This window comes from Narcine bancroftii, chromosome 14, assembly GCF_036971445.1.
Source record: "Narcine bancroftii isolate sNarBan1 chromosome 14, sNarBan1.hap1, whole genome shotgun sequence".
Taxonomy (NCBI): Eukaryota; Metazoa; Chordata; class Chondrichthyes; order Torpediniformes; family Narcinidae; genus Narcine; species Narcine bancroftii.
In genome coordinates this window covers 47,639,094-47,660,270 of record NC_091482.1, presented here as the reverse complement: position 1 = coordinate 47,660,270, position 21,177 = coordinate 47,639,094, and the positions used below count along the sequence as shown (strand labels likewise).

The 21,177-nt window shown below is 40.4% G+C and overlaps 1 protein-coding gene and 1 long non-coding RNA gene across 11 annotated transcripts in view; one reads left to right on the top strand and one right to left on the bottom strand.

Moving 5' to 3' along the window:
* The window catches only part of arnt2 (aryl-hydrocarbon receptor nuclear translocator 2), a 347,931-nt gene that overhangs the window by 168,715 nt on the left and 158,039 nt on the right, over positions 1-21,177 (top strand). The window lies entirely within an intron of this gene.
* LOC138749923 (uncharacterized) lies at positions 6,404-13,689 on the bottom strand. Its single transcript, XR_011348950.1, has 2 exons — positions 13,012-13,689; positions 6,404-7,960 (listed from the first exon to the last, which is right to left on the bottom strand). It is a non-coding gene; the product is annotated as an uncharacterized lncRNA (long non-coding RNA).

The window sequence follows — 21,177 nt, the reverse complement described above, 5'->3', positions numbered from 1 at the left end:
ATTATGACCAGTCCATGGCCCCTCCTTAAATGTGCTGTGAATGGATGATCAAGAGGATAGTTCCAGAGGGGCTCCAGCCATTACCCTTGTCTAACAGATAGATCGTTGTTTCTCCTTGTCTGGACAAGGGTAAGGACTATAGGGAGCATTGTTATGCACTACAGGTTCAAACATTGCAAAAAAATTATATTTAAAAAAAATGAGTGGAAAAGAAGAGGAAAAGTGAGGTAGTGGCTGTGGTTCGTTGTCCAGTCAGAAATCTGATGGCAGAGGAGAAGAAGTAGTTCTTGTGCCGATGGGTGTTCAGTCTCCTGTACTTCTTTCCTGATGGTAGCAGTGAGAAGAGGACATGGCCTGAGTGGTAAGAGGCCGCTTTCTTGAGACACTGCCTCTTGGAGCTGTCATTAATGGAGTGGAAACTAATGCCCATGATGGCCGAGTTCACAATTTTGCAGCCTTTTCCTGTCCTGTGCAGTGGTTCCTCCATACCAGGCAGTGATGCCACCAGTCAGAATGCTCTCCACCTGCAGAGATTTACAAGAGTCTCTGGTGGCCTTCCGAATCTCCTCAAGCTCCTCACAAAGTGTAGCCACTGGCGATCCTTCGTGATTGCATCGACGTGAAGGCCCAGGGTAGATCTTCCGAGATGTTGACACCCAGGATTTTGAAGTGATTTGTTTTAAGGAATTTTAAGCATGTGCAAACCTTCCAAACATCACGGCATAGGATGGGGGAAGAAAATGGGGATAGAATTGATAGGCCATAAAAACTATTTTCTGTCGCTACAAACACAGCATCTGTAGACATTCTTGTTTCACGTTGAAAGCCGTGAGTCCCACCTGGTGTTAAGGTAGAGGACATTTTGTTGAGTCCAGAGAAGAACTTGGAAAGGCTGTGGTCCATATAGGCACTAATGACATAGGTCTCATTAGGAAGAAGAATTATGAGGAGCTCAAAGAAAAGCAGAACCACACGGACGACTGCCTCTAGATTATTACCTGAGACACAAATAAGCAAAGGGTAAATAGAACGAGAGAGATCAATATGTTGATCAGGCTTGGAGTGGGAGAAATGGGCTCAGATTCATGGGACACTGGCACCAGCACTGGGGAAGGAGAGAGTGGGTCTGCTGGGATGGGCTGGGAATGACAGCTCTAGAGAACCTACCTGCTCTTCAGTGTCCTGAAGTCTAGAGTTATTGACTGGGCTTTAAAACCAATTAAGAGGAGAGAGTGCTCCAAGAAATCAAAGAGCAGTGAACAGTGCTGATATGACAGGCCAGAAGATGTAAATGAAATATGCAAAACAAAGCAAATCCAGTGATGTAAATAACTGTAAAAATAAATCAACGTCGAATGTTCTTATTTAAATGAATGTAATACTTATGACAAGATAGATGAGCTGATAGAAAATGCATATGATTATGAATGTAATAGTTGTTCCAAAAATATGGTTGCATGGTGACCAGAACTGGAATCTCATTATATACTGTTCTAAAGGGGAAAGGAGGTGGGGTGGAGCTGTTACCTGTTTCCAGAGCAGTGCGGAGTGATGATGGGATGGAATTTAGAGTTCAAATCATGAATCACAAGTTACTGAACCCCAAAATGTGACTCCTCAGTAGATCAGAGTTAGGTATGGGAAAATATTAGGGATATCTTTGAAAGGAACTGCAATTACGGGAGATTTTAATCTCTGCATTGATTGGCCAAGGGGTATTATAGAAAAGTTTGTGGAGAACTTGCGGGTTGAGCCTAAGGTGGGAATGGGGAATTTTGGATTTGGTCTTGTGTACTGAGGTAAAATTAATAAGGGATTTCAATTTGAAGATACCGCATAGTAACAAGTCCTGGTCCACCATCCCACACTTCCCAAATACACCTGTGTGACCAATGAACCTAATAATCCCGTACGTTTTTGGAATGTGTGAGGAAACCGGACACTTGGAGGAAATCTACGTGGACATGGGGAGAACATAAAAAATCCTTATAAACAACGGCGGATTTGAACCGGCACTATAATAGCATTGCTCTAACTCTGCCCTGCTTGTGGCCATAGATCCCCGCGGTCATAGTGATCACACTCTGATGAAATGTCAAATGCAGATCCTCAGAGACGTTGACACCCAGAAATTTGAAGTACTTCATTTTTTCCACTGCTGACCCCTGGATGAGGACTGGTCCGTGTTCTCTTGATTTCCCCCTCCTGAACTTACAAAAATTCCAATTACAAGGGATAATATTTTGGAGAAATTTGGGGGGGGGGGGGGTGGTGGCTGTTAAAGGCATACAAGTCACAAGAACCTGATGGTATGTGTGATGGGATTTTAAAGGAAATGGCTGCAGAGATTGTGGGCCGCATTGGTTGAAAAATGTCATAACCAAGTAAAGGAGGGTACCAAAAAAAACAAGTCACTGTGACCCCCAGTTTAAAAAAGGAGAAAACCAGACTGGGATGTATAGGCCAATCAGTTTAACATCTGTTGTTGGCAAGATGCTAGAGTCAATAATTAAAGAGGAAATATGTAATCATTTAGCAAAGCTGAATATTACTAACCTAATCAATGCAGTTTTGTTAAAGTTAATTGTGCATGCGATATTTGCTCAAATTCCTTGAGGATGTAATAGAATGAGTTGATATAAGGGGTACCCATGACATCATGCATTTTGATCTTCAAAAAATGTTTGACATTGTGCTATATTGGAGACTGGTGCACAAAGTAAACGCTCATGGAATCGGAAGTATGTTAAAGTGGATTGATGAACAAGTGAATAAAGATCTTGAAGAAGCTTTTTACACTTATGCGAACTGTTTAATTAAAGTAATGGATATTAAATTGGGGAGGGATGGAGTTTTTATCTTCTCCTTCCGTAACCATGTGAGGCTTTGTGGTGTCGGCCACTTCCCGCATAATAGAGGGTAGTAGTACTCGTCCTTGTTCATCAGTACTTATTTTTTTAGGATTATTTTTCAGTTTTTCCTTCTTTTTCTTTTCATTTATTTCTGGTTGTAGATGCCTAGTGTAATTGAAGGTTTTAAGGAGTTGCGGGTCCAATGGTGGGGGGTGGGGGTGGTGAGAGTTCTTTAATTTCTGGATTTAAGAAATAGCAGTTAGTAAGGTATTAAATTTTGTCAGTTTTATGCCAAAATGTTTGGCCTGGAAGTCAGCCTGAAGAAAACTGAGGTCCTCCATCAGCCAGCTCCCCACCATGACTACCAGCCCCCCCACATCTCCATCGGGCACACAGAACTCAAAACGGTCAACCAGTTTACTTACCTCGCCTGCACCATTTCATCTGATGCAAGGATCAACAAAGAGATAGACAAGAGACTCGCCAAGGCAAATAGCACCTTTGGAAGACTACACAAAAGAGTCTGGAAAAACAATCACCTGAAGAAACACACAAAGGTCAGCGTGTACAGAGCCGTTGTCATACCCATGCTCCTGTTCAGCTCCGAATCATGGGTCCTCTACCGGCATCACCTACGGTTCCTAGAATGCTTCCATCAGCGCTGTCTCCGCTCCATCCTTAACATTCATTGGAATGACTTCATCACCAACATTGAAGTACTTGAGCTGGCAGAGTCTGCAAGCATCGAATCCACGCCGCTGAAGACCCAACTGCGCTGGGTGGGTCACGTCTCCAGAATGGAGGACCATCGCCTTCCCAAGATCGTGTTATATGACGAGCTCTCCACTGGCCACCGAGACAGAGGTGCACCAAAGAAGAGGTACAAGGACTGCTTAAAGAAATCTCTTGGTGCCTGCCACATTGACCACTGCCAGTGGGCTGATATCGCCTCAAACCGTGCATCTTGGCGCCTCACAGTTCGGCGGGCAGCAACCTCCTTTGAAGAAGACCGCAGAGTCCACCTCACTGACAAAAGACAAAGGAGGAAAAACCCAACACCCAACCCCAACCAACCAATTTTCCCTTGCAACCGCTGCAACCGTGTCTGCCTGTCCCGCATCGGACTTGTCAGTCACCAACGAGCCTGCAGCAGACGTAGACATACCCCTCCATAAATCTTCGTCCGCGAAGCCAAGCCAAAGAAGAAAGAAAGAGGTTTAATAATCCAATTTCTTTTTTTTAACAAGAGACACATTAACAGAGAAAGAACATCAAAAATTAAAAAGAGATTGGGTAGGGCAAGCGACAGCCTCATCGTTTAAAGCAAGAGGGGTTGCTATTTTGATTAATAAGATTTTACCTGTTAAAATTCAATCTCTAGTTATGAATCCTGCTGGGAGGTTTGTTTTTGGAACATTGTCAAATTTATTCAGAGATGTGAACACATGAGTATTTATGCACCTAATGTTGATGATGAAAGATTTATTCATGATGCTTTTATGGATTTAGCTGAAACTCGTGAAAAGGTTTTAATTGGAGGAGGTTTTAATTGTTGTCTTGATCTAATTTTAAATGTCACAAAAGTCAGTTACTAGAACTAAAACTGCAAAGATGATTTTGACTTTGACGAAGGACTTGAATTTGATAGATATTTGGCGAAAGGTTAAATCCGAAGGAAAAGGATTATTTTTATTCTTTTAGGCAGGACTCTTATTCAAGAATAGATGTGTTTTTAATGTTGGCACAGTTACAAAGAAGAGTTATGAACACAGAGTACGAAGCTAAGATTTTATCCGACTATTCACCACTTTCGATGATGTTACGAGCCCAGAGGACCCCAAAACCCAGCAGCAATAGATATTCTCCAAGACAAATGGTTACTTAAACAAAAGTTAATTTTAATTATCTTTAAACATGAAAACAGGATCAAACTCTAACTTATTACTGTTAACTTACTTAATCTAACTTAGCCCCCTTCTAATTCTAAGCGCACGTATACGTAATGTGTGTGCAAGTTTAGAAAAGTTCATTAATTTCACTACTCCACTCCAAGTTCTCCTCCAATTCTGTGCAATTCTTATACTGGGCACAGAATTTAACATTCATGAAGTTCACCAGGCTTTGGTGCTTGAAAGGTAAATGGTTACCGCTCAGGAAGGTTCTTGTCAGTTTTCAGAGAGAGATTTGTTGTTCCTGCCACAAATTGATCCCTTTTAATCAGCCACGTCAGTGTCTTGCTGAAGCAACTTGCCCCATCTTGGTTTTTCAGATGATAACCTTTTTCTTTCAGGTCACCACAGAGTTCCTTTTTGTTTCCCTTATTTAAAGTGAAACATTATGCAGCCAGTCCTCTCCTCTTGTATGGACCACAAGGGCTTTGACCAGGCTGAACTAAGCACTCACAACCTGTCTTCAAAATGGGGGTTTTCCACAAGCTTGCCAGCTTGTCCTGTTCCAGTCCCAACTGCTGCAGAACTGAATTCTCTCTCTCTCTCTCTCACACACACACACACACATCTATATACAATATAAAACACAACATATTCTGTCACAATGTCATGTTTAGTTTCTGAAAAGGAAAAATAATTTTATAGATGGAAATTTAATCCTACATTGTTAAAAAGGGTAGATTTTTGTGATTTTATAAGGAAACAAATTCAAGAATTTTCTGAAATAAATTCTAATTCAGTGGATAATAAATTTATTTTATGGGATGCTTTGAATGTGCATTTAAAAGGTCAGATAATAAGTTACTCAGGTAAAATTAAGAAGGATTGTACTTAAGAAGTTGACCAATTGGAAAAGAAAATAGAGAGTTTGGAAAAGGATTTGCAGGAAAAGGCTTCTGATAAAAAAAGTAAAAGTTTAACAGGAAGAAACTTTATTATAATATGATTCAGACTTATAGAACTGAAAAATTAATTGAGAGAACTAAGCAGAAGTATTATGAATTGGGAGAAAGAGCTCACAAAGTTCTTGCTTGGCAATTAAAAACAGAACAAACTTCTGGAACAATTAATGCTATTAAGAAGAATTCTATGAAGATTACTTATAAGCCTCAAGAAATAAATGATATATTTGAAGATTTTTATTTTAATTCATATAAATTAAGATTGATAATGATTTAAACAATTCGTATAAATTGAATTATTTACCTTTACTTAATAAAATAAAACAGGTTTTGAATAAGTGGAATAATTTACCTATAACTTTAGTAGGGAGAGTTATTTGTATAAAGATGAATATTTTTTCTAGAGTTCAATCTCTTTTGCAGTCGATTCCTCAAAAAAGTTTTTTAAGGATTTACATTCGAGTGTTAGACCATTTTTACGGAAAGGAAAAATGAGAAGGGTTTCTATGGAAAAGATGACTTGGAAAAGTTTGAATTTGGAGGTTTGTAACTTCCCCATTTTAAGAATTATATGGTTGGCTCAACTGAAATGTATCAACATAATGTTTGATATTAATAAAATTCCAGCTTGGAATATAAAATCTAGTAAACTAGGAGAAAGTAATACATAGTGTCAGAAATAAAACTTCTCACACATGAGTCTCTTTAAAACTGATGACACGACAAGCTTTATTTACAAGTCTGCAGAGTTGGACTCAACTGGCTTCTCACCAGTTAAGCCCCGATACATACAGTGCATTGATTTTTATACCCTTGTTGTTTGCCCTTCCCCTTCTTATTAATACTGTTTTAATTGGTTAGAATTGCAAAAGCATTCTAAGTACAACTGCATTTTTAATTATCACGTTCGTTACGTACGCTGCGAACTCTACATACACTAAATTCTGTTTCTCACCCTTCTTATCAATCTTTTGTCTCCTGCATGTCTCTCACTATGACCATGAAAAGATATGTTTAAAAAAAAACATATCCAGCTGAACTTTTTGTCCTTGGCTGCTAGTAAGCTCCCTGTCCGTTCTGGCTTCCCTTTTTATGATTAATCATCACATTTTAACTTAAGCCATTTTAACCTAAATTCTCTATCTCTAACAATCCACCCCTTTCTCTCTTTAAAATGTGTGTATTATATATATATATATATATATATATATAAATGGGGATTTTAACTCAGGGAAGAGAAACGTCTCATGATAAATTAATTTCGTGCTGAAGTAAAATTCTAACGGGATCTCCCAGTTCCCCTGGTTGCATAGCCTGTTGGACCATGGAAATCACCAGGCTGCATAGACAGGGAATAATACAGGGCAAAACAAGTATTACCACATACCCAGAATAATCCATTTGGGGATACTCCATATCCCCGTTCCCACGCAGACCCAACAATTGGTTACATTAAAAGTTCCTGCAATTTTAGTTGCAAGATCTACAAAAAGGTTATCTCCCCCAACTGCATTACCGAAACTTTCATGGTTATTTGGATGGACTCGAACTAAGTCCGGCTGTCTTAAAGGGGCAGGCACTTTTGACTGTGGAGTGGAATTTCTTATTGGAACAGTACGCTGGTGTATGCAAAACCAGAGTCCATCAGGGCATGGTGGGCCTGAGTCACCCTTCCAACCGTTAAGAGGGAAAAGAGTGGTTTTAGGAATCCGTATATAATGACCCATATTATTTCCTTCTTTTTCCACACAAGGGGTATATAGATGTTGGGTGGTATTTTCTGCCCAGCATTTCTCAGGAACTGAGGTATGGGAAATGAAATTACCTTCCTTTCTTCCCCAAATGTGGTCCTGAAATAGGACCACTGTGTCTCTGCATTTCTTACATTTCACACCTGATAAAGACATAGGCAAACTAAGAAAAATTAAAGAACATAACAATAACATTGTGAATCAATTCTTTCTGCGAAATTGCAAGGTAAGAGGTTTTTCTCCAGGAACACAAGTCCAATCTGAGTTCGTATCAGGGTCCTGAGGCGCCTCTACAGGTCCCTTAAATCTGGATGCGTGCGTCCACCCCTTCTCTCTTGTTCGTGCTGCAGCCTCTGTAGTTAAGAGAACTTGGTATGGACCTTCCCACTGGGGCTGGAGTTTTTCAGTTTTCCAGGTCTTGATGAGAATCCAGTCTCCTGGTTCCACTTTGTGTAAAGAAAAGTCTAAAGGCGGTGTTTGTGCCAATAGTCCTCTCTTTCGTAAATCTGCAAGAGAGCGTGACAGTGCCTGTAAATAGTTCCTAACAAATATATCCCCTTCCCCCAAGGTGGGACACCCCTCAACTGTACTCCAGAAGGGAAGCCCAAACATCATTTCATAAGGGGACAACCCTACATCTTTTCGTGGGGCAGTACGAATTCTCAATAAAGCCAGGGGCAGACACTTTATCCAAGGCATTTTAGTTTCCACCATTAATTTTGTCAATTGCATTTTTAGGGTTCCATTCATACGTTCAACCCTCCCTGAGCTTTGTGGATGCCAAGGGGTATGTAATTTCCAAGAAACCTGTAATGCATTACAAATCAATTGCTGGATTTTTGAAGAAAAATGTGGACCCCTGTCTGAGTCTATAGAATCCATTATACCATATCTGGGGATTATCTGCTCTAGGAGGAGGCGAGCTACTGTAGAGGCTGTAGTATTTACTGTTGGGAAGGCTTCCACCCATCGGGTAAAGTGATCTATTATCACCAACAGATATTTCCATCTTTGGACTTGAGGTAACTCTTGAAGTCGATCTGGATACGTTGAAAAGGGCGTATGGCTAATGGTTGACCTCCCATGGTCCCTGTCCTCATTACCTTCTTATTAATTTTTGTGCATAGGTGACAATTCTGCACCTCCTGTTGGGCCAAGGTGTAGATTCCCTTACACACATATTCTCGAAGCACTGTGTCACATAAGGCTTGGGTGCCCCAGTGGCTCTGATGATGCAGGTGTTTTAAAATATTGCGAGTTATTTCTTTATTTAGAACCATTCTTCCATCTGGTGTCTTCCATGTTCCATCAGGCAGCTGGCTTGCGCCCAGCTAAGCCATGTCCTTTTCTTCCTTAGCAGTGAAAATGGGAGCCTTCTTTATGCCTTGCCTTATTGGGATTAAGGTCAGCAAACGGACTTCTTGTTGCATGGCTGCCCTTTTGGCTTCTTCATCAGCCAGTCTGTTTCCAATTGCTGTCGGGGTATCTCCCCTCTGATGGCTTGGTATGTAGACCACTGCTATTTCCTGGGGTAATGTCAAGGCTTCTAAAGTCAGAGTAATCATCTGTTCGTGTGCCAATTCCTTTCCTCTTGATGTAATTAGACCACGCTCCTTCCAGATCTTACCAAAGGTATGCACTACCCCGTATGCGTATTTGGAATCAGTGTAAATCGTTCCAATTTTCTTTGCCAGTATTCTGAGGGCTCTCTGCAAGGCATATAGTTCACAGGATTGTGCTGACCAGCTTCCGGGTAGTCTCGTGGATTCTACTACTTTCCAAGTATTTCCTTCTATTATAGCATATCCACTTCTTCTCATTCCGTCAACACATCTGGCGGAGCCGTCAATGTAGAATTCATATCCTTCTCCCAGCGGAGTATCGCAAAGGTCTTCTCGGGTCTTGGTCTGAAGATCTGTCAACTCGACACAGTCGTGCTCCACCTCTCTCTCTTTTTCACTGCCGTATAAAAACTGAGCTGGGTTGCAGCTATTAATCTTTGCAAACTGTAGATCTTCTCCGACCATTAAAATGGTTTCATACTTTAATATGCGAGAATCAGTCAGCCATCGATGGGCAGTTTGTGTTAATAAAACACTCACAGAATGGGAGGTGTACACAGTCATCTTTCCTCCAAAAGTAAGTTTACGTGCTTCCTCTACCAACAGAGCAGCAGCCGCTACTCTCTGGATACACGTCGGCCATCCGCGAGACACTGGGTCCATCATTTTGGAAAGGAAAGCCACTGGGTGTCGCTGACCGCCTTTTTCCTGTGTTAAAACTCCCACAGCTGTTCCTTGGTTATGAGTGACAAATAGCTGGAAGGGCTGTTTTAAAGAGGGCAGAGTGAGTACTGGGGCTCGTGTCAGGCGATGCTTCAAGTCCTCAAACCATCCCTCCTCCTCCTGGGTCCATTTCAATGGATATTCATTTTCATTTGTCAGCTTTTCATACATAAACTTCACCAAAGCTGAGTAGTCCTCTATCCATAACCTACAGTAACCTAAGAGTCCCAGGAATTGTCTTATTTCCTTCTTATTACGGGGTAACGGCATTCTAGTGATTCCCGCAATCCGTTCAGGGGTAATCCGTTTCTGTCCTTTACTTATCTGGTGTCCCAGATATACCACAGTTCTCTCAACAAACTGTAACTTGTTCCTGGACACCCGTAGACCCTTTTTCCCCAGATAATTCAAGAGTCTAATTGTATCTCCCCTCATTTCTTGTTCCTTGGGTCCTGATAATAGTAAATCGTCCACATACTGCATTAGTTGGGAATCATCAGATTGTGGATAGTCCACCAGGATTTGTTCTAGCATTTGTCCAAACAGGTTCGGAGATTCAGTGAACCCTTGGGGCAATACAGTCCACCGAAGCTGTCTCCGTCTACCTGTCCATGGATTTTCCCATTCAAACGCAAACATATCTCTACTTTCCTCTTCTAATGGACATGTCCAGAAGGCATCCTTCAAGTCGATAACACTAAACCACTCATGGTCTGGGGGAATCCGACTCATAATAGTATAGGGATTAGGCACCACTGGGTGGCGGGTCTGAACAATAGCATTCAAACTTCTTAGATCCTGAACTAGGCGATAGGATCCATCTGACTTTTTCACTGGGAGTATAGGGGTGTTATAAGGTGACATGCATTCTTCTAATAGTCCGTCTCGTATTAGAGTCTCAATTACCGGCTGTAGCCCTTTTCTCCCTTCCAAAGAAATAGGATACTGACGTTTCCTTACCGGCTGATGACCTGGTATTAATGTGACATGTAAAGGTGGGATGTCCAGACCTCCTCGATTTCCCTCCTTATACCAGACTCTCTCGTCAATCTGCCGTTCATCCTCTTCCTTTAAAGCGCAGAGGTGGACTCGCACTTCTCCGTCCACAGGGAGAGCACCCAAACCTAGGAGAGCCTGTAAGTCCCTTCCTAGGAGGTTAAATCCAGCCGACGGTAACAACAAGAGGTCTTGTACCCCTTCTCTTTCTTCCAGTTTCACTGTTACTTGGGGAATTATTGATACCATTCTGGGAGCCCCTTCTATCCCAGAAATTGTCAAATTACTTTTTACAGGCTCAGTTCCGATTGGCACAGTTATTACACTACTTCGTTCCGCTCCTGTGTCCACCATAAACACCACCTCTTCTCCCTTGGGACCAATTTTTAGTTTTATCAGGGGTTCCCTCTTATACTTGGTCCCCAACATTTGGAACCCCTGACCCCCCTAATCTTCTTCCATAAGTTCGAGGGCACGCAATTCCCTCTTGTATCGGGGGCATTCCCTCTTAAAGTGTCCTTCCTCATTGCAGTAATAGCACTTAACGAACCTCCGGGGTCTTCCCTCTCTTGGATATCTTGGATTGTTTAGAGGAAGGTTTTGTTTTCTTTCCCCTCTGGATTCGGCATTCATCTGTCGGATAGTCTGTACCATAACCTTTGTCGCCCTCTTTTGATCTTCTTCTCTCTGCACATATACTTTTTGCGCCTTTTTTAACAGGTCGCTTAGGGGTTTTCCGCTCCAGTCCTCCTCCTTTTCTAGTTTTTTTCTAATGTCCTGCCATGATTTAGAAACAAATTCAATTCGAATAAGCTGTTCACCCATTGGTGTACTAGGGTCCACGCCCGCATACTGTTGGACATTCTTTCTCACCCTCTCCAAGAAATCAGTAGGGGACTCGTCTTTCCCCTGGTGGTTCCCAAATGCCTTGGTGAAATTGTGACCCTTTGGCACAGCCTCCCGTATCCCTTTAATTGTCCACTCTCTATATTGTCTCATACTTGCCAATCCCTCGGGTGTTCGTTTGTCCCACCTGGGTTCATTTAAGGGATATTTTTGTTCATGGGGTCTGGGGTCCCCAGGTTGTTCATATTCCCACATGAGGAGGGCAGCCCGTCGAATCATCTGCCTCTCCTGGGGTGAGAATAATGTTCCCATTATTGCCTGCATCTCTTCCCACGTATGTGTTTGGTCCCAGGAATTGGTCGAGCTGTTCGGCCAGTCCTATAGGATCTTCCAATAACTTTTTCATTTCTTTCTTAAATCCCCGCACCTCTGTACTAGTTAGGGGAACTTTCACATATCCCGTTCCCCCTCCCGGTCCTCCCATAGGAACTTCCCTCAGGGGATTTAGGCTTATTGAAAACTTTGATGGTCCTGGACCAGTCTGGGATCTTGTCCAGGGTCGGTTTACCGGTGGAAGTTTAGGGTCCGACTCCCTTAATTCATCCTTTTTTTCCCGGCCCCTTTCGGGGCAATCAGATTCATCACCTTTCCCCTCCGGTAATAAGCTTTCCTCGGGCGCAGTAGGCACCGGGGGAATATAAGGAGGGGGAAGGTTGTCCAGAGGTTCCCATTTCTTTTCTCCCGCTACCCTCAATTTAAAACATTTTGTTAAGGATCCTGGCCAGGGAACCCAACAAAATGCATATGCTGACTCTTCTTGATTCACCTTTGGTCTCGAATTTACATATATGTTTAATGCTTGTCTAACCCAATCCTCATCAGATCCAAATTTCGGCCACCAGACCGAGGAACCTTTAATAGGTTGTTTCGACCAAAGGAGACAATATTGGACCATCTTTTTCTTGTTTTTGTCTCGATATCTTTTACTATCCCAATTTTCAAACATTCTCCCCAAAGGGCTGTCAAGGGGAACTCCCAGGAATTGTCCTGAATTTTCAGATGAGCCCTTAGATTTTGATCCTCCCATTTTCCCACTTAGATCTGTTTATCGTTGCTGAGGACCCTCTCGTTTTGGACCCTACTCCCTTCTTCTCAGACGCCTCGTCGGAGGTGCTGTCCCTCCTTCGGTTACCGCTGAGGTTTCCCTGGGGTTGACCCCTCTCTTCTCGGCACTTCGTCGGAGGTGCTGTCCCTCCTTCGGTTACCGCCGAGGTTTCCCTGGGGTCTATCCTAGAGTCCCACGACAGGGTCCTCACGCCATGACAAAAGCTCTATACCTGATCTATTACGTTAGGTTTTTTATCCAAACAGGTGTATCCCGTTACACCTGTTACCCAATCCCCACACCACAATCGTAAGTCGTCACTTACCGGTGTCTTCCCGGGGATTGAACCGTCACCCTTCTCCTCTCCGTCTTGTCGTGTCACCTTGTCCGGATACCACTCGCTCAAGCCGCCAGAAGCGACGAGCAAGGGACTAGGAGCCGCTGAACTCAGCGGGGTGCACCGCCTCCGATGTCCCTCTTCTCGCCTCCCCTCACGGCCGGAGTGTAGATCCCGGACGAGCCCCCATTTGTCAGAAATAAAACTTCTCACACATGAGTCTCTTTAAAACTGATGACACAACAAGCTTTATTTACAAGTCTGCAGAGTTGGACTCAACTGGCTTCTCACCAGTTAAGCCCCGATACATACAGTGCATTGATTTTTATACCCTTGTTGTTTGCCCTTCCCCTTCTTATTAATACTGTTTTAATTGGTTAGAATTGCAAAAGCATTCTAAGTACAACTGCATTTTTAATTATCACGTTCGTTACGTACGCTGCGAACTCTACATACACTAAATTCTGTTTCTCACCCTTCTTATCAATCTTTTGTCTCCTGCATGTCTCTCACTATGACCATGAAAAGATATGTTTAAAAAAAAACATATCCAGCTGAACTTTTTGTCCTTGGCTGCTAGTAAGCTCCCTGTCCGTTCTGGCTTCCCTTTTTATGATTAATCATCACATTTTAACTTAAGCCATTTTAACCTAAATTCTCTATCTCTAACACATAGGATTTTATTTATAAGTGGAATTCAAAATCATTAGTAGGAAGTAGAGATTGGCCTGTTTTGAAACATTTGATTGAATTCTGGAATAAAATAAATTATGAAATAGGTGGAAAAGGTTTATTTTCTCAAAAAATGCCTTTATATCAAAATAGACCTTCCATTTTCTATGGATAATTAATTTTTGAGGACCTGGAATTGGATGGGTATTAAGAAAATAGAAGATTGTTTTGAAGCTGGCAGATTTATTATGTTTGAACAAATGAAGAATATATTTAATGCCCTAAAAAATGCCTTCTTTTGTTATTATCAAGTTGAGGCTTTTTAATTGACAACTATTGTTTTATAAGGGCAGTTTGAATAAGTTTATTTCTGTGATGTTTAAATTACTTCAAAAGGAAGCTCCTAAATGCATAAATCGAGATTAAGATGAGAAGTTGAAGTAAATAGACAAATGGATGAGAATGATTAGATGCAAATGTGTAAATAAAATATGACAAAAAATATTAATGTTAGATATAGACTGGTACAATATAATTTTTTGCATCAATTATATTTAACTCCTCAAAAAAAAATTGAACCCAACATTATCAGATTTATGTTTTAGATGTGGTCAGCAAGACAGCTCATTTTTGCATTCTACTTGGAAGTGACTTAGGGTAAAAATCTTTTTTGTTAGAAATTGGGAATTTTTTGGAGAAAATAATAGGGATTAAACTTCCACAGGCAGGATCTGATGTTATTTTTGTTGAGTAATATTAAAGTGATGAGATCTAAATTGAGGTTAACTATGTATCAAATTGAAATTTACAAGTTGATTTAGCTTTTTCTAGGAAATGCACAGCCATTACCTGGAAATCAAATACAGATTCAGTGATGGCAAGATGGTACGCTGAACTTCGTAGCTGTATTCAACTTGAGAAGATAACTTACAATTTATGTTATAAATAATTTTTTTTAAAATATGGAGCCCATACTTACAATATGCTGGTTTAAAAATTTAATGGACTCTCCGAAAGCCCATCCCGTTGGTAATACTTGGCTCCATTTTTACTATTGAGACTTTATGATATATTATTTGTTTTCTTGACATTCTCCATACTTTCTTTCTTTTACTTATCATTTTTCCTTTTTTATTTTGGTAAATTCTGAAGGGGAGGATGGGTGGAGGGGGGGTGGTTTACACACACACACACACACACACACACACACACACACACACACACACACACACACACACACACACACACACACTCTATATATATTCCACATGGATAATCTCTGTAGGTTTATTGAATATGTATACATTAATGTGGTTTTAAAATTCTGAAATAAAATATTTTTTAAAAGGATGCTGTGACTCTGCAATGGCTGATAGATAGAGTAAGTAAGTGGATAAACAACTAGTAAATGGAATTTAATGTGGGGAAGTGTGAGTTCACAGTCTTGGGAAAGAAAAATTAGAAGATTGAAAGAGACTTGCAGTGTGTTCAGAGGGATCTACACGTTCTGGTATATGAATCACAACATGTCAGCAAACAGGTCCAACAAATAATTAAGGTGGCAGGTGGTATTTTTTCTTTCATTGTAAAGGGGTTGGAATTTAAAAATAGGGATTGTTTTTTGCTTTGTTCAAGACACTGGTGAAATCTGGAATATTTCTTAGGCTTTTGTCCTCTACCCTAAAATAAACATTACCACATTGTTGGAAGCAGTACCTGTACAATGGCGCTTCACCATCTGCTTCCAGATATGAGAGGATTGTACTTGCCAAGAGAGACTGAATCAATTGGTCCTGTGTTCCTTGGAAAGTAGAAGAATGAGGGAAACCTTATTAAAATACATGAAATCATAAGTAGATTTAACAGGGGAGAAGTTGGGATGTTTTCATCAGTGAGGGAGTTTTGAACTAAGGGACATAGCTTTTAAAAACTGAGGTATAACAGACATTTGTTCATCTTTAGGCTCCTGTACCTTTTCCCCAATGGTAGCAGAGTGAAGAGGGCCTGGCCTGGGTGATGGGGGTCTTTGAGGTCAGAGGCTGCTTTTTTAAGACACTACCTCATGTAGATGTCCTCGATGGAGTGAACTCTGGTGCCTGTGATGTCGCTGGCTGAGTTAATAACCTTCTGGATTTTATTCTTGTCCTGAGAGTTGGCGCCTCCATACCAGGCAGTGATGCCATCAGCAAAAATGTTTTCCACACCAACCTGTAGAAGTTTACGAGAGTTTTCAGTGACATCCCGAACTGCCTCGAACATTTAACAAAATATAGCCGCTGACGAGTCTTCTTTGTGGAGGCTCCAGGACAGATCCTCGGATATGTTGCCAGCCAGGAATTTTAAGTTCTTGACCCTCTCCACTATTGAGCCCTCAATGAGGACTTGGTCGTGTTCCCTGACTTCCCTTTGAAGTCCACAATCATCTCTATGGTTTTGCTAATGCTGAGTGCAATGTTGTTGTCGTTACACCATTCAACAAGCTGATCTCTCTACCTCCTGTACACTGACATTGCCATTTGTGATCCAGAGCTGAGTAGAGAGCCAGTGATATTGCATATCTGGGAAGAGCATTTCCTCCTCATCTCCATTCTCTGGTTCTAATCTCACCTACCAGTGCAAAACACTTCCCAGACTCTCTCTTGTCTATCCTTTCCATATATTTCAATAAGATTCCTTCTCCTTCATCTGAATTCTAGTGAACACAGACCCAGATGAGTCAATCTCTCCTCATAGGCGACCCATTGTTGACTAATTGTGGTAGCAGACGTTCATTGACCGTCCCATGTTAAAAGTAACCATGCACAGTCACCTTAAATGTGTATATTGTTGAAAATAATAAGAAGGTTAATTTTTATTTGGAATGTACGAGTCTAGGTGGAGTCTGTAGATTCCAGTACAGGTAAATGCTGTTTTGTTAGGTTGTACATGTGCAATCAGGCTGCAGGCGACTTGAGGCCAAAGGACTCATGCCAGGCTGTGGGCTGCTGGAGACTGGTCCATGAGAACCAGGTATCAGAACTGGGATTTGAGAGGGTGCTGAGGGCAAGAAGTGTTCCCGTAGGGTCCTGGTTGCTAAAGGCTTCCTCATAGTCTCGGAGGTTTGGATCTGGGCTAGGATTGCCGACGGTTTGAATTGAACTGGAGTCATGTGCAGCTGTAGAGGCTGTGAGAGCGCTGGAGGTGAATCCACTGACTCTGGTGACTGAGGGGTCTCCCTTTTGCTTCTCTTTCTCTGATTGTAAGGGGTGGTGGGCAATGTAAATCTTTAGACTCAAAAGACAGTTTCGTGTAATATGACTTTTCTGTTTTATTATATGACCATGAATAGTATCTGATCTGAAAGAGCATAATTCGATAGGAAATTCAGAATAGATTTCTTCACCTAAAGGGTGGTCAGAATGTGGACAGGTCAACAACAGATAGTGGCTCAAACAAACAGATACATTTATAAAGAGGATGAACTGACTGAAAGATTGAGATGAGCCAGGATAGACAGACTGTGGTCAGTGATCTGATTGTTTGCTGGATTTACCATTAAACCCACTTTACAATTCCCAAATTTGGCAATGACTCCAACTTTGAGATTGTGGTAATACATGATATTGGGACAAACTGTCATACATTAGAAAGCAATCCCTTAATTTAAAGAAATGCATATAATTAGCCAATAAATTTGAATAGTTATGTGTGAGGAAAAGTCCGTCAAAGAGGTCAGTGAACAAAGGAAGCTCTAATTATGACCACACCAATGAATAAAAGTAGCAATGCAAGGATAAAAAAAATTTGAACCAAGTGGGTGCAAGAAAACAAAAGCCTGGACAGACACCAGAAATGGAAGATTATTTTGATCAGTAAGGGATGGACAGGATGAAACTCTTTTTGAAAAGAGAATGTTACAGTCAACTTTAAATGGAATCAGTGGGTGTGAACTTGTTGGAGAATTCTAGTAGTTCAGAGATTAACTGCCAGCATTTTCCCTCCACGTTTGGGACTCCAGTGCGTGCAGATCAGGCTCTGATTACAGCTGTGTTCTTTCTCTGATCTTGGCATTTACACTGGTTTTCTGGGAACAGCACACTGAAAGTTTTCTTGTTCATTGACCATCAGGAAAGAAAGTGGTCCTAAATGTTATGTAAAGGTTGATGGTGGTTTTCTTCAATCGGGAACAAGAGTCTTAAATCTAAATGTATCGAAATGCTCAAGTATCATTTGTGAACTGGCCATGGAAAACTGGGAGGCTGTATTCTCAAAAATGTGCCAGGAAACAGCCAATGTCGTTCATATATTCTTTTTTGAGTTTTGAAGAATAACTTATCATTTGACCTCATAAATATGCTTTCAATATATCTCAAATAACAAACTTATAATCCATTGAATTTAAGTTAGTTTCACAAAATAATTGAATATGTTGCCTTGTAAATAAACAAAAATCTGGTCTCTTCTATAATAAAGAATTCAACCTCCATCTATAAACTAAATGTTGTTTTTCTGCAAATTCCAATTCATTTAGAAGAATAATCAGATATTAATCGTTAATAAACCACAGCAATCACTCTTGATTGATTTTGAGCAGAAAGCAAGAAAAAAATCAATTCTAGAATGTATCAAATCTGCTAGAATAAAAAGAATAATCCCTTTCTTTAGTATGCATTCTTCTCCATATATCAATTAAATTAAAATCTTTCATTAAAGATAACAATGTTTTAGCTTCCTTTGATTTCCCTATATTTCTTGAAAATGTATCTAATACAGATTCTAAACAAAAATTAAAATCACCACCCACCAAAACATTTTCGTGTACCTTCACTAAATTTAAAAAAGTATCCGGTAAAAAATTCTGATTGTCTAAATTCGGTGCATAAATATTCAATAAAGTCCTTTCTTCAGAAAATATTTGACAATTTACGAGAAAATACCTTCCTGGCGGATCTGTAATTACATCTTAAATTTTAGCTGGTAAATTATTTTTAAAATAAAATTGCTACTCCCCCAGCTTTAGAACTAAATGTAGAGAAAGAGACCTACCTAATCTCTTTTCAATTTTAAGTGTTCACTTTCAGTTAAATTAAGAGTAGAAAAGCAAAATCTACTCCTAATTTCTTGATATACGAAAATATCTTTTTTCTTTTTATGGGTCTGTTAATCCCATTAATATTAAAACTTAATATCTTAACTGTTTTACTCGTTATTTTCCAAATTATTATCATACATTTCTATCCAGGAAGAATTCCCATAAATTAAATTGGTATGAGGTGTCGTCATCTGCAATCCAAAAACACTGAACTTATTCAAAATAAAAATATTATGTAAAAGTGTTAAATTAAAAAACAAAAGAATAAGAAAACCCTTCCTCCCCAAAATGCCAGAAAGACCAGCCTTACGACCCTCCATTTTATAGGATGTGGTTAAACCACAAAAACACATGTAGTCGTCAAAACTAACAAACACAAACCCCGACTCCTGGGGAAGAAGAAAAAAAATTACAGAAAGAGGAGAACACACTTCCCAATTTAATAAATAATTTCAACATGTCCTCTTGTGGTAGGTGAGCCATGGGCAAATCTTTTACAAAATCTTCGTCCTGGATATATTTGGTGAAGAAGACATTCTATTGATCTGGAATAAAAACATTCAAAGTTGTTGGATATCTCAACAAATCTATAACCTTTATCATATAAAGCCTTCTTAACTGGATTAAACTTTCCTCCTCTTCAAAAGAGCTTGATTCAGATCTGGATGAAAAAAAGATCTCATCACCCTCGTAATTCAAAGGTCCATGTTCTTTAACTCTTCTCATTGCTAATCCAAGTATCTTTTCCCTGTCTTGATTGTTTAAAAATCTGATCACTATAGACCAAGGTCTTTGATTTGGTCCAGGTTTTGGTTGGAAAGCTCAATCAAAATGTCCTCTTTGAAGTTTTCTCGTCCAAATATTTGCGGTATTCAATCTTGAAAAAAGCAAATTACATTTTGGCCTTCTTTATCTTCAGACATTGCAACAATTTTAAGATTATTCCTTCCACTATAATTTTCCAAAATATCAACCTTCTCCAACAATTTTTTCATTCATAGAAACCAAAGCGTTAACAGTCCTCATTAACATTTGTTCTTTCCGCAATGCGTTGAACTTCTTCACGGTCGTCCCGAATTCTTTCTTCTAATTTATCAACCCTTGGTGAAACATTATTTTTTGATTTAGTTAAATCAATTTTAATGTTGTATTTGTCCAGTCAAAAATTTAAAATTATTCTGCATTGCATTCGCAAGATTATCAATTTTAGCCTCAATTTTATCCATTTTTTCTTTAAAAAACTTTGCCTTGCCTTTAAATTATTCTTCTTCTGTAGTTGTGTCTTCATTTTCACTTGTAGAGTCACTAGAATCATCTTCGATACCAGGTTAAAAAAAGCACACATAAATACTGGAGAAACTCGACTCGGTTTTGTGATAAAGTTAAGGTTTTTTGGATACGACTTAGCTATTACTTTGAAAGATGCGATTGATTTAGGATTACAGAGATGGCAGAGGGAGTTGAGATCGTGCATTCCATCTGAAAAAATAACGTATAATTTATGAGACAATTATTTTTTTTTCTAAAATGTGAAGCCCTTATTTGCTTAATGGTTTTAAATCTACATTCATTTTTCCTACTTTGGGGTCTATCAGGGAGGAGGGTGGGATTTGGCGGTGGGGTGGGGGAAATGGAGGATGGGGGTAATGGAGGATGGGGGTATTTGTATTGCAATTGAAAATTTTAAATAAAGTATTTCTAGGCAGAAAAATAGTTCAGCATGGACTAGAAGGGCTGAAGGGCTTGTTTCTGTGCTGTAATGTTCAATGGTTTTAATGGCATCTCCTGGACAGCCTTAAACCTAACATATGTACCTCCTATTTGGTTCCACCTTTTTCATCTCTTTACCCTACTCTTGCACCTCCTCCTTCCAAATTGTCTCTACATCTACCTGTCTCTCCACCTCCACCTTCTGTCCTGTGCTCTTTCATCCTTGGGCCCTTCCCCAGCATCTTTTCCCCTTTAGTAAAGGACTCAGGCCTGAAACTTTGACTGGCTATTTCTACCCATGGGTTGAAGTAGGGAAGTCTGCAGATGATATTATTCTGGTGCAACTCACGAATGTACTGGAGATGCTCCGCAGGTTACGCAGCATCCATAGGAAGCTGGCATGGGCTAGAGCTCTTTGTCAAGGGATGAACAGAAAGCAGGCAGATGGGTGGGAGGAAGAAGGGAAGAAGGAGCAGGGAGGAGGAGGCCAACAAGCAAGAGGTCATAGGGGGACATAGGTGGGAGGGCAGAAGGGAAAAAGCTGAGAAATAATAGGGTGAGCGAATACCTCTCTAAATGGAGAGGGAATGGGATGGGGGCTGGTGAGGGAAAGAGAGGGAGATGGGAGGGGCCTCAAGTAAACTGGAGAAGTCGATGTTAATGCCATTTTGGTTGGAGGATGTCCAGATGGAATATTATGC